This window comes from Tachyglossus aculeatus, chromosome 1 (assembly GCF_015852505.1).
Source record: "Tachyglossus aculeatus isolate mTacAcu1 chromosome 1, mTacAcu1.pri, whole genome shotgun sequence".
Classification (NCBI taxonomy): Eukaryota; Metazoa; Chordata; class Mammalia; order Monotremata; family Tachyglossidae; genus Tachyglossus; species Tachyglossus aculeatus.
In genome coordinates, this window is record NC_052066.1 from 30,353,327 (window position 1) to 30,364,657 (window position 11,331).

Genomic DNA, 11,331 nt, shown 5'->3' on the forward strand with positions numbered 1-11,331 from the left:
TCTTCACCCCCATTTTACAGATGAGGGAACTGAGGCAGAAATAAGTGAAATGACTTGCCCAAAGTCACACAGCAGACACAAGGAGGAGCCCTTCCGATTCCCAGGCCTGGGCTCTATCCACTAGGCCAGGCTGCTCTCTTCTCCTACTATTCCTGAACTGTTGAACTGATGGGATTTAGCGGTAGATTGAATATGTGGGTTAAATGAGAGAGAGAGGAGTCAAAGATAACGCCAAGGTTATCATAAGGTTATCCTGTCTCACAAACAGGAAGGCTGGGGGTGCCGACTATTCATTCAATTGTATTTATTGAGCACTTACTGTGTGCAGAGCTCTGTACTAAGCGCTTGGGAAGTCTACAGTGATGGGAGAGTCGGGGAGGACAGGGTTTGAGTGGGAAGATAAGGAGTTCTGTTTTGGATATTTTCAGTTTGAAGTGACATCAGGTCATCCAAGTAGTCTTGGAGGCAGGAGGAAATGTGAGACTGCAGAGAGGGAGAGAGCGATCTGAGCTGGAGTTGTAGATTTGGGAATCATCTGCATAGAGGTGGTATTTGAAGTCGTGTGAGCTAATGAGGTCTCCAAGGGAATGGGTATACATGGAGAATAGAAGGGGACTCAGAACTGAACTTTGAGAGTTGCCCACATTTAGGGGATGGGAGGGAGTGGAGGAGCCTGTGGAAGATATGGAGAATAAGCAGCCAGAGAGACCAGAGGAGAGCCAGGAGAAGATGGTGTCAGTGAAGCCAAAGTTGGATAATTTTGCCAGGAGAAGGAGTGGTCGACATTGAAGAAGGCAGCTGAGAGGTCGAGGAAGATTAAGATGGAACAGAGGTCACTGGATTTGGCAAGAAGGAGATCATTTGTGAGCTTTGAGAGGGTGATTTCTGTGGAGCGAAGGGGAGGGAAGCCAGATTGGAGGAGGTCGAAGAGAGAGTGGGAGAAGAGGAACTTGAGATGGTGGGTGTAGACAACTCGCTCAAGGAGTTGGAGAGGGAGGGTAGGAGGGAGATGGGGTGATAACCGGAGGGAGCCGTGGGGTCCAGGGAGGGTTACTTTAGGATAGGGGTGACACGGGCATGTTTGAAAGCTGTGGGGAACAAGCCATCACAGAGCAAACAGTTTAAGATGCTGGATAAGGAGGGAAGAAGGGTCGGTGGGGGGGGGGGGGGCGAGAAGGTGAGAAGGGATGGGGTGGGATGCACAGGTGGAGGGGGTTGGATTTTGAGAGAAATCAAGAGATCTCCTCTTGAGGTACTGCTGGGAAGGATGAGAGAATTGAAGAAGGGGCAGGAGGAGGGAGAGGCTGAAGGTGAGCAGGGGAGACTTTAGGGAGATAACACCTGGTAGTTTCAATTTTCTCAGTAACCTGCACCCTCCGCTCCTCTGCCGCTAATCTCCTCACCATTAGGCCTCATTCTCGCCCGTCCTGCCATCGGCCCCCGGCCCACGTCATCCCCCTGGCCTGGAATGCCTCCCCCCGCACATCCACCAAGCTAGCTCTCTTCCTCCCTTCAAGGCCCTACTGAGAGCTCACCTCCTCCAGGAGGCCTTCCCAGACTGAGCCCCCTCCTTGCTCTCCCCCTCCTCCCCCTCTCCATCCCCCCCGCCTTACCCCCTTCCCTTCCCCACAGCACCTGTATATATATTTGTATGCATTTATTATTCTATTTATTTATTTATTTTACTTGTGCATATTCTATTTATTTTATTTTGTTAATATGTTTTGTTTTGTTGTCTGTCTCCCCCTTCTAGACTGTGAGCCCACTGTTGGGTAGGGACCGTCTCTATATGTTGCCAACTTGTACTTCCCAAGCTCTTAGTCCAGTGCTCTGCACACAGTAAGCACTCAATAAATACGATTGAATGAATGAATGAATGAATAATAGTAATGATGGCATTTATTAAGCGCTTACTATGTACAAAGCACTGTTCTAAGCACTGGGGAGGTTACAAGGGGATATCAGGTTGTCCTATGCGGGGCTCACAGTCTTCATTCCCATTTTACAGATGAAGTAACTGAGGCCCAGAGAAGTGAAGTGACTTGCCGAAAGTCACACAGCTGACAATTGGCCGAGCCGGGATTTGAACCCATGACCTCTGACTCCAAAGCCAGGGTTCTTTCCACTGAGCCATGCTGCTTCTACTGATGACAACAATTATCATTATTCCTGTTAACTGCTGATTAGGTGCCAGGCACTGTACTAAGCACTTGGGGCAGATATCAGATAATCAGTAAAGTAGGCAGCCAGGTCATTAGGGGTGAGAGAGGTGCGGGGACTAGGGGTTTGAGGAGCTGGAGAGGGCAATGGGCATGTGTGTCAATAAGGATGGAGAAATAATTGACCAGTCGGAAGAGAGGGCAGAGTTAAAGCACGCAAGGATGAACTTGAGGTGGACGAAGGGGGCCTGATGTCTAGATTTCCGCCATCAGTGCCCTGTGGCTCGGGCACAGGAGCGATGTGTTGCCAACTTGTACTTCCCAAGCTCTTAGTACAGTGCTCTGCACACAGTAAGTGCTCAATAAATACGATTGAATGAATGAATGAACGAAGGAGATGGACTGTGGAGGTGATCCAGGACTGTAGCGGAATGAGATTGATGAAGGGATAGAGGAACAAATGCAATGAGTTCAGTAGAGAGGGTGGTGTTGAGGGCGTCATTTGTATATATGTTTGTACATATTTATTACTCTATTTATTTATTTATTTATTTTATTTGTACATACCTAGTCTATTTATTTTATTTTGTTAGTATGTTTGGTTTTGTTCTCTGTCTCCCCCTTTTAGACTGTGAGCCCACTGTTGGGTAGGGACTGTCTCTATATGTTGCCAATTTGTACTTCCCAAGCGCTTAGTACAGTGCTCTGCACATAGTAAGCGCTCAATAAATACGATTGATGATGATGATGATGATGATTTTGGTCATCATGGGAAAGTAGTTTGGGTAATAATAATAATGCCGGCATTTGTTAAGCACTTACTATTTGTGAAGCACTGTTCTAAGCACTGGGAGGAGGTGATCAGATTGTTCCACGTGGGGCTCACAGTCTTAATCCCCATTTTACAGATGAGGGAACTGAGGCACAGAGAAGTTAAGTGACTTGCCCAAGATCACACAGCAGACATGTGGCGGAGCCAGGATTAGAAGCCATGACCTCCAACTCCCAGGCTCGGGCTGTTTCCACTGAGCCACGCTGCTTCTCTAAATGTGGCCCGGTGACTTGAGAAAATTGGATGGGGTCCAAAGAGCGGAGGTTTCTGGGGGGGAACAGAAGAGATTTGTGGGGAGGATGTGATGAGAAGCAGCATGGCTCAGTGGAAAGAGCAAGGGCTTTGGAGTCAGACGTCATGGGTTCAAACCCCGGCTCCGCCAGCTATCAGCTGTGTGACTTTGGGCAAGTCACTTCACTTCTCTGGGCCTCAGTTCCCTCACCTGTCAAATGGGGATGAAGACTGTGAGCCCCCCGTGGGACAACCTGATCACCTTGTAACCTCCCCAGGGCTTAGAACAGTGCTTTGCACATAGTAAGCACTTAATAAATGCTATTATTATTATTATTATGTGTGAGCAGCAGAGAAGGCAGGTGAGAAGATGGTCAGATAAAGGGATTTCAGAGTTGGTGGGGGTAGAGATTGTACGGTGACAAGAGGCGATGAGATAGAGTGTGTGTCCAAGATGGTGAGTGGGTGAGCGGGGCTGGAGTTGAGGAGCGATAGAAAGCGGGAGGCAGAAGAGTCGTCGGAAACATCTTGGTGGATATTGAAGTCTCCAGGGATAGATACAGAGGTAGAGAAAGAGAGAAGGAATGTGAGAAAGGGATCAAAATGGTTCAAAAAGTTGGAACTGGGGCCTAGGGGGTGGGAGATGACCGTGACGAGTACCTGGAATGGGTGGTATTTATTCATTCATTCACTCCATCATATTTATTGAGCGCTCACTAGGTACAGAGCACTGTACTATGAGCTTAGGAGAGTATGCTATAGCCATAAACAGACACTTTCCCTGCCCACAACGAGCTTACAGTCTAGAGGGGGAGACAGACATTAATATAAATAAATAAATTACAGATATGGACAGAAGTGCTGTGGGGCTGGGAAGGGGGATGGGGCGGGGATGGGGGTATGAATAAAGGGAGCGAGTCAGGGTTCATTCATTCATTCAATCGTATTTATTGAGCGCTTACTGTGTGCGTACTAAGCGCTTGGGAAGTCCAAGTTGGCAACATACAGAGACGGTCCCTACCCAACAGTGGGCTCACAGTCTAGAAGGGGGAGACAGACAACAAAACAAAACATGTTAACAAAATAAAATAAATAGAATAAATATGTACAAATAAAATAAATATAAATATGTACAAACATATATACATATATACAGGTGCTGTGGGGAGGGGAAGGAGGTAAGGGGGGGATGGAGAGAGGGAGGAGGGGGAGAGGAAGGAGGGGGCTCAGTCTGGGGTGACACAGAAGGGAGTTGGAGAAGAGGACAGGAAGGCTTAGTCAGGGAAAGCCTCTTGGAGGAGATGGGCGTTCAGTAAGGCTTTGAAGTAGGGGAATAGTAATTGTCTGTTGGATCTGAGGAGGGAGGGAGGGAATTCCAGTCCAGAAGCAAGACATGGGTGAGCGGTTGGTGGTGAGAGGGGGAAACAAGCCCTTAGTACAGTGCTCTGCACACAGTAAGTGCTCAATAAATACCATTGAATAAATGAAGCAGTGAGAAGGTTAGCATCACAGGAGTGAAGTGTACGGGCTGAGTGGTAGAGGTGGATGATATAGGCTTCAAAGGAAGGGAAAGAGAGAGAGAGAGATGTGGGGGGAGGTGGAATGGTGTGAAAGTGGCATTGGGAACCCAACTCCTCCCCGTTTCCCAGTGAGTCTTGGGGAGTGGGTGAAGATGAATCTCCCTCTGGACAGAGCAGCAGGGGAGACCAAGTCATCTGGGGAGAGTCAGGTTTCAGTGATGGTGAGGAGGAGCAGTGATTGGGTCAGGAACAGGTCAAGGATGAAGGGAAACTTCTGTATATCTACTGATTCAGCTGTCTATTCAGAGATTTTTTTGGGCTGCGCTATATTTTATGCCAGTTTCCCCTAATAAAATAATGGTGGCATTTATTAAGTGCTTACTATGTACAAAGCACTGTTCTAAGCGCTGGGGAGGTTACAAGGTGATCAGTTGTCCCATGGGGGGCTCACAGTCTTCATCCCCATTTTACAGATGAGGTAACTGAGGCCCAGAGAAGTTAAGTGACTCGCCCAAAGTCACACGGCTGACAATTGGTGGAGCCGGGATTTGAACCCATGACTACTGACTCCAAAGTCCGGGTTCTTTCCACTGAGCCACGGGGTCGGTGTTATGTCTAAGTTTTGAACGGCCTAAGTGGTTACTACAGTGCACTGCGTCCAGTGGGAGATCAATAGATACTAAGGACAGGATCCGTGTCTAATTCTCACCGGTGTTCTTTTTCCTGGTGTTCTTAATACAATGCTCTGCACACAATAAGGGCTTAATTAATGCTATTATTCCTCTTCCTCCTCCTCAATCAATCTATCCTATTCATTGAGCATTTACTGCACCCCAGTGCGTGGCTCAGTGCAAAGAGCCCGGGCTTTGGAGTCAGAGGTCATAGGTTCAAATCCCGACTCCACCAACTGTCAGCTGTGTGACTTTGGGCAAGTCACTTAATCAATCAATCAATCAATCGTATTTATTGAGCGCCTACTGTGTGCAGAGCACTGTACTAAGCGCTTGGGAAGTACAAGCTGGCAACATATAGAGTCAGTCCCTACCCAACAGTGGGCTCACAGTCTAGAAGGGGGAGACAGAGAACAAAACCAAACATACTAACAAAATAAAATAAATAGAATAGATAGATACAAGTAAAATAAATAAATAAATAAATAGAGTAATAAATATGTACAAACGTATATACATATATACAGGTGCTGTGGGGAAGGGAAGGAGGTAAGATGGGGGGAATGGAGAGGGGGACGAGGGGGAGAGGAAGGAAGGGGCTCAGTCTGGGAAGGCCTCCTGGAGGAGGTGAGCTCTCAGTACGGCCTTGAAGGGAGGAAGAGAGCTAGCTGGGCAGAGGGAGGGCATTCCGGGCCCGGGGGAGGACGTGGGCTGGGGGTCGACGGTGGGACAAATGAGAATGAGGCACGGTGAGGAGATTAGCGGCAGAGGAGTGGAGGGTGTGGGCTGGGCTGGAGAAGGAGAGAAGGGAGGTGAGGTACTTCTCTGTGCCTCAGTTACCTCATCTGTAAAATGGGGATGAAGATTGTGAGCCCCCCGTGGGACAACCTGATCACCTTGTAACCTCCCCAGCGCTTAGAACAGCACTTTGCCCATAGTAAGCGCTTAATAAATGCAATTATTACTATTATTATTAATTGGCAGAGCTGGGATTTGAACCCATGACGTCTGACTCCAAAGCCCATGCTCTTTCCACTGAGCCACGCTGCTTCTGTACACCCAGGCCTCATGCCTTCCAGGCTCCTGAGTTCTTTGTGGTTGGGAGAGTGGCAGACCCAACTCTCCTTAAGAGCCTCCGGCCCACGGGGCCTCAGGTTGGGCTGACCAGGCCTGGAGTCATGAGCGGGGCCTCTGCTGCCCCTCCAACAGCCTCCCTCGGAGCTCTCCTCCAGAAAACGGGCAAGGAGAATGAGCAGCTTCCAGCCCCACTGCCTCCCGGGAGCCATTCCTCGGATGGGGAGCTAAGAAGGAAAAGAGCAAGTGCCGGCTCCCAACCCCAGTGCCTGCCGGGAGCCGGTCTCCAGAGACGGAGTGAGGAGGGTGAGTAGCGGGTGCAAGCTCCCAGCCCCCTTCCCTCTTGTCCCACATGGAGGACCAAGTCTATCAGGGAAGACTCCAAACGGAGAAATGGTAGGAGGACTCAACTCAACACTTCCATTCCATCCACAGATTCAATCTGCCACTAAATCACGCCTGTTTCACCTCCCCGACATCGCTAAAATCTTCCCTTTCCTCTCCATCCAAACTGCTATTACATTAATCTAAGAATTTATCTTAACACTTATCCTGCCCATCTGGATTACCGCATCAGCGGTTAAAGTCAGAGGTCATGGGTTCAAATGCCGGCTCTGCCAGTTGTCAGCTGTGTGGCTTTGGGCGGGTCACTTCACTTCTTTGGGCCTCAGTTACCTCATCTGGAAAATGGGGATGAAGACTGTGAGCCCCCCGTGGAACGACCTGATCATCTTGTAACCTCCCCAGTGCTTACTTTCCTCTCCCCCTCATCCCCCTCTCCATCCCCCCCATCTTACCTCCTTCCCTTCCCCACAGCACCTGTATATATGTATATATGTTTGTACATATTTATTACTCTATTTATTTATTTATTTTACTTGTACATATCTATTCTATTTATTTTATTGTGTTAGTATGTTTGGTTTTGTTCTCTGTCTCCCCCTTTTAGACTGTGAGCCCACTGTTGGGTAGGGACTGTCTCTATATCTTGCCAACTTGTACTTCCCTAGCTCTTAGTACAGTGCTCTGCACACAGTAAGCGCTCAATAAATACGATTGATGATGATGATGATAGTAAGCGCTTAATGAATGTCATCATTATTATTATTACTATTAGTCCTGGAGCTGCCAATTGCCCACTGTGGAACCTTGGGCAAATCACTTCTCTGATCAATTATTGATGATGATGATGATGATATTTGTTAAGCGCTTTCTATGTGCCAAGCGCTGTTCTAAGCATTGGGGTAGATACAAGGTCATCAGGTTGTCCCACTTGGGGCTCACAGTCTTAATCCCCATTTTACGGATGAGGGAACTGAGGCACAGAGAAGTGAAGTGACTTGCCCAAGGTCACACAGCAACCAACTGGTAGAACCCACACCCTCTGACTCCCAAGCCTGTGCTCTTTCCACTTAGCCATGCTGTTCCTTCTATGTGCAGAGCACTGTACTAAGGTCTTGGGAGACTATGATACAACATAATTTATAGACAAGATCCCTGCCTTCAGTATTCTTACAATCTAGTGGGGAAGATAGACCTTAAAATTCATCACAGAAGGAGCAGAGAAGCAGCATGGTTTAATGGATAGAGCACGGACCCTGGGAGTCGGAAAGTCATGGATTCCAGTCCCGGCTCCGCCACCTGTCTGTTGTGTGACCTTAGGCAAGTCACTTCACTTCTCCATATCTCAGTTCCATGATCTGTAAAATGGGGATAAAATAGGTGGAACATGGACTGTGTCCAACCCGATTACCTTGTATCTACCCCAGTACTTAAAACAGTGCCTGGCACAGAGTAAGCGCTTAACTAATACCAAAATTATTGAGCCCACTGTTGGGTAGGGACCGTCTCTGTATGTTGCCAACTTGTACTTCCCAAGCGCTTAGTACAGTGCTCTGCACACAGTGAGCGCTCAATAAATACGATTGAATGAATGAATGAATTATTATTGGACTTGTACATGAGCACAGAGGGGCTCAGGGTGGGGAGAGTATCAAAATGCTTAGAGCATTCAGTCCCAAGAGCCTAGATGATGCAGAAAGGAGAGAGCATATGGTGGGGAGAAGAGAGGTGAGTCAGAAAAGATTTTCTGGAGACAATATGATTTGAGGAAGGCTTTGAAGATAAGGAGAGTGGGAGTCTTGGATATGAAGAGGGAGAGAGTTTCAGGCAGGAGGGAAGGTGTATGTAAGAGGTTGGTGGAGAGACAGACGAGATTGGGGAACAGTACATATGTTGGTGTTTGAGACAGGTGTGGGGGCTGCATTGTAGTAGGAGCCAAATGAGGTTAGGTAAGCTTGGGGAACTGACTGAATGCGTTAAAGTTAATGGTCAAGAGTTTCTCTTTGAAGAAGAGAGGGATGGGCCACCATTAGAGGATTTTGAAGAGTGAGAAGACACGTGCAGAATGGCATTTTAGAAAAAGTATCTGGACAGCGAAATGATGTATAGATTGGAGAGGGCGAGGCTGGAGGCAGGAAGATCAGTGAGGAGGCTGATGCAGTAGTAATAATAATAATGGCATTTATTAAGCGCTTACTATGTGCAAAGCACTGTTCTAAGTGCTGGGGAGGTTACAAGGTGATCAGGTTGTCCCACGTGGGCTCACAGTCCTAATCCCCATTGTACAGATGAGGGCACTGAGGCCCAGAGAAGTGAAGTGACTTGCCCAAAGTCACACTGCTGACAATTGGCGGAGCAGGAATTTGAACCCATGACCTCTGACTCCATTGGCCGTGCTCTTTCCACTGAGCCACGCTGAGAAAGGATATAACAAGAGCTTGAATCAGAGTGCTAGCAGTTTGGGTGGAGAGGAGGGGGAAGATTCTGGAGATGCTGCGAAGATAGAACCAACAAGAATCAGTGGCAGATTGAATGAGAACCGTGAGTCAAGGATAATACCAAGACTTGTGAGACAGCTAGTATGGTAGTATTGTCTACAGTGTTGGGGAAGTTGAGGGGAGGAGACGATTTGGGTGGGAAAATGAGGGGTTCTGCTTTGGGCATGTTAAGTTTGAAGCGTTGAGAAGAATCCAAGTAGAGATGCCCTAAAGCCAGGGGGAAATGTGAGACTGGAGAGGGAGAAAGAGGTCAGGCCTGGAGAGATTGATGTGAGAATCATCTGCAGAGAGATGGCAGGTGAAGCTCCGAGAGTGAATGAGTTCTCCAAGGGAGTGGGTGTAGATGGAGAATAGAAGGGGACCCAAAGCTGAGCTTTAAGTGACCATCACAGTTAGGGGGTGAGAGGCAGAGGAGGAGCTGATGAAAGAGACACAGAAGATGTGGCCAGAGAGCTAGGAGGAGAACTGGGAGAAGTTAGTGTCTGTGTCAGACTATGCATTTAATAATGATGGCATTTATTAAGCACTTACTATGTGCAAAGCACTTTTCTAAGCACTTGGGGAGGTTACAAGGTGATCAACTTGTCCCACAGGGGGCCCACAGTCTTAGTCCTCATTTTACAGATGAGGTAATTGAGGCACAGTGAAGTGAAGTGACTTGCCCAAAGTCACACAGCTGACAATTGGATTTGAACCCAAGACCTCTGACTCCAAAGCCCGGGCTCTTTCCACTGAGCCACGAAGAAGGTGGTCTATAATGTCAAAGGCAGCAGAGGGGTCTAGGAGAATTAGGTCCGAGTAAAGGATTTGGCAAGAAGGAATCTATTGGTGACCTGAGAGGGTAGTCTGAGTGGAGCAGAAAGCAGATTTCAGGACGTCAAGCAGAGAATTGGAGGCGAGGAAGTGGGGGCAGTGGCCGTAGACAATTCGTTCAAGTAGTACGGAAGGGAATCGTAGGAGCCGTGGGGTCAAGGGAGGATTTTTTTAGAGTGGGGTTACGTAGGCGTGTTTGAAAGCCATGGGAAAGTAACCCTAAAAAGGGAACTGTTGAAAATGGCGATGAGGGAGAGCTCTGTAAGGTGCAGATGGAGGGGTTAGATTTGGAGGAGTAACAGGAGATTTCTTCTAGACATACTGTTGGAAAGGATGGGGAGAGTTGTTGAGGGGGCAGGACGATGATGGGTCTAGAGAGGTGCTGGTAAGTTTTTACCTGCTGTGTGACCTTGGGCGAGGCACTTAACTTCTCTGTTCCTCTGTTCACTCATCTCTAAAATGGGGATTCAATAACTGTTCTCCCTCCGACTTAGACTATAAGCCCCACGTGGGACATGACCATCCTGTAGTTACCCCAGAGCTTAGTAGAGTGCTTGGCACAGAGTGAGCACTTCATAAATATCACAATTATTATTATTATTCTGTTATTTTAGGGAGTTTACTCATTCATTCATTCATCCAATCGTATTTATTGAGCACTTACTGTGTGCAGAGCACTGTACTAAGCGCTTGGGAAGTACAAGTTGGCAACATATAGAGACGGTCCCTACTCAACAAGGGGCTCACAGTCTAGAAGGACTGTTTACGTTGATGATTTCCATTTTCTCAATGAAATAGATAGCAAGTTCATTAAGGAGTAAGAGATGGAGGAGACGGGGAGGTTTATGGAAGGAGTTAAAAGTCAGAAACAGTTGGCACAGACAGTGGGCATCAGAGTCTTCCCAAACACATTGTACAATGCTCTGCACATAGTAAGCGCTTAATAAATATGATTGAATGAATGAATGAGTCAAGGGTGGAGAAATGTTGTTGCCAGCCAGATGGGAGGGCAGAGTTCTAGCCGGTGAGCGTGAGTTGGAGATGGTCGAGGTCAGCCTGCTGTCGGGGTTTCGGCCAGCCGTGCTCCACGTCTAGTACACAAGAATGGAGGAGGCATACTTTGAAGGCAATCCAAGGCTGCAGGTTGGTGGTTTGAGATCAAAGTATGGAAGGGGAAGCAAGGGAGATCAG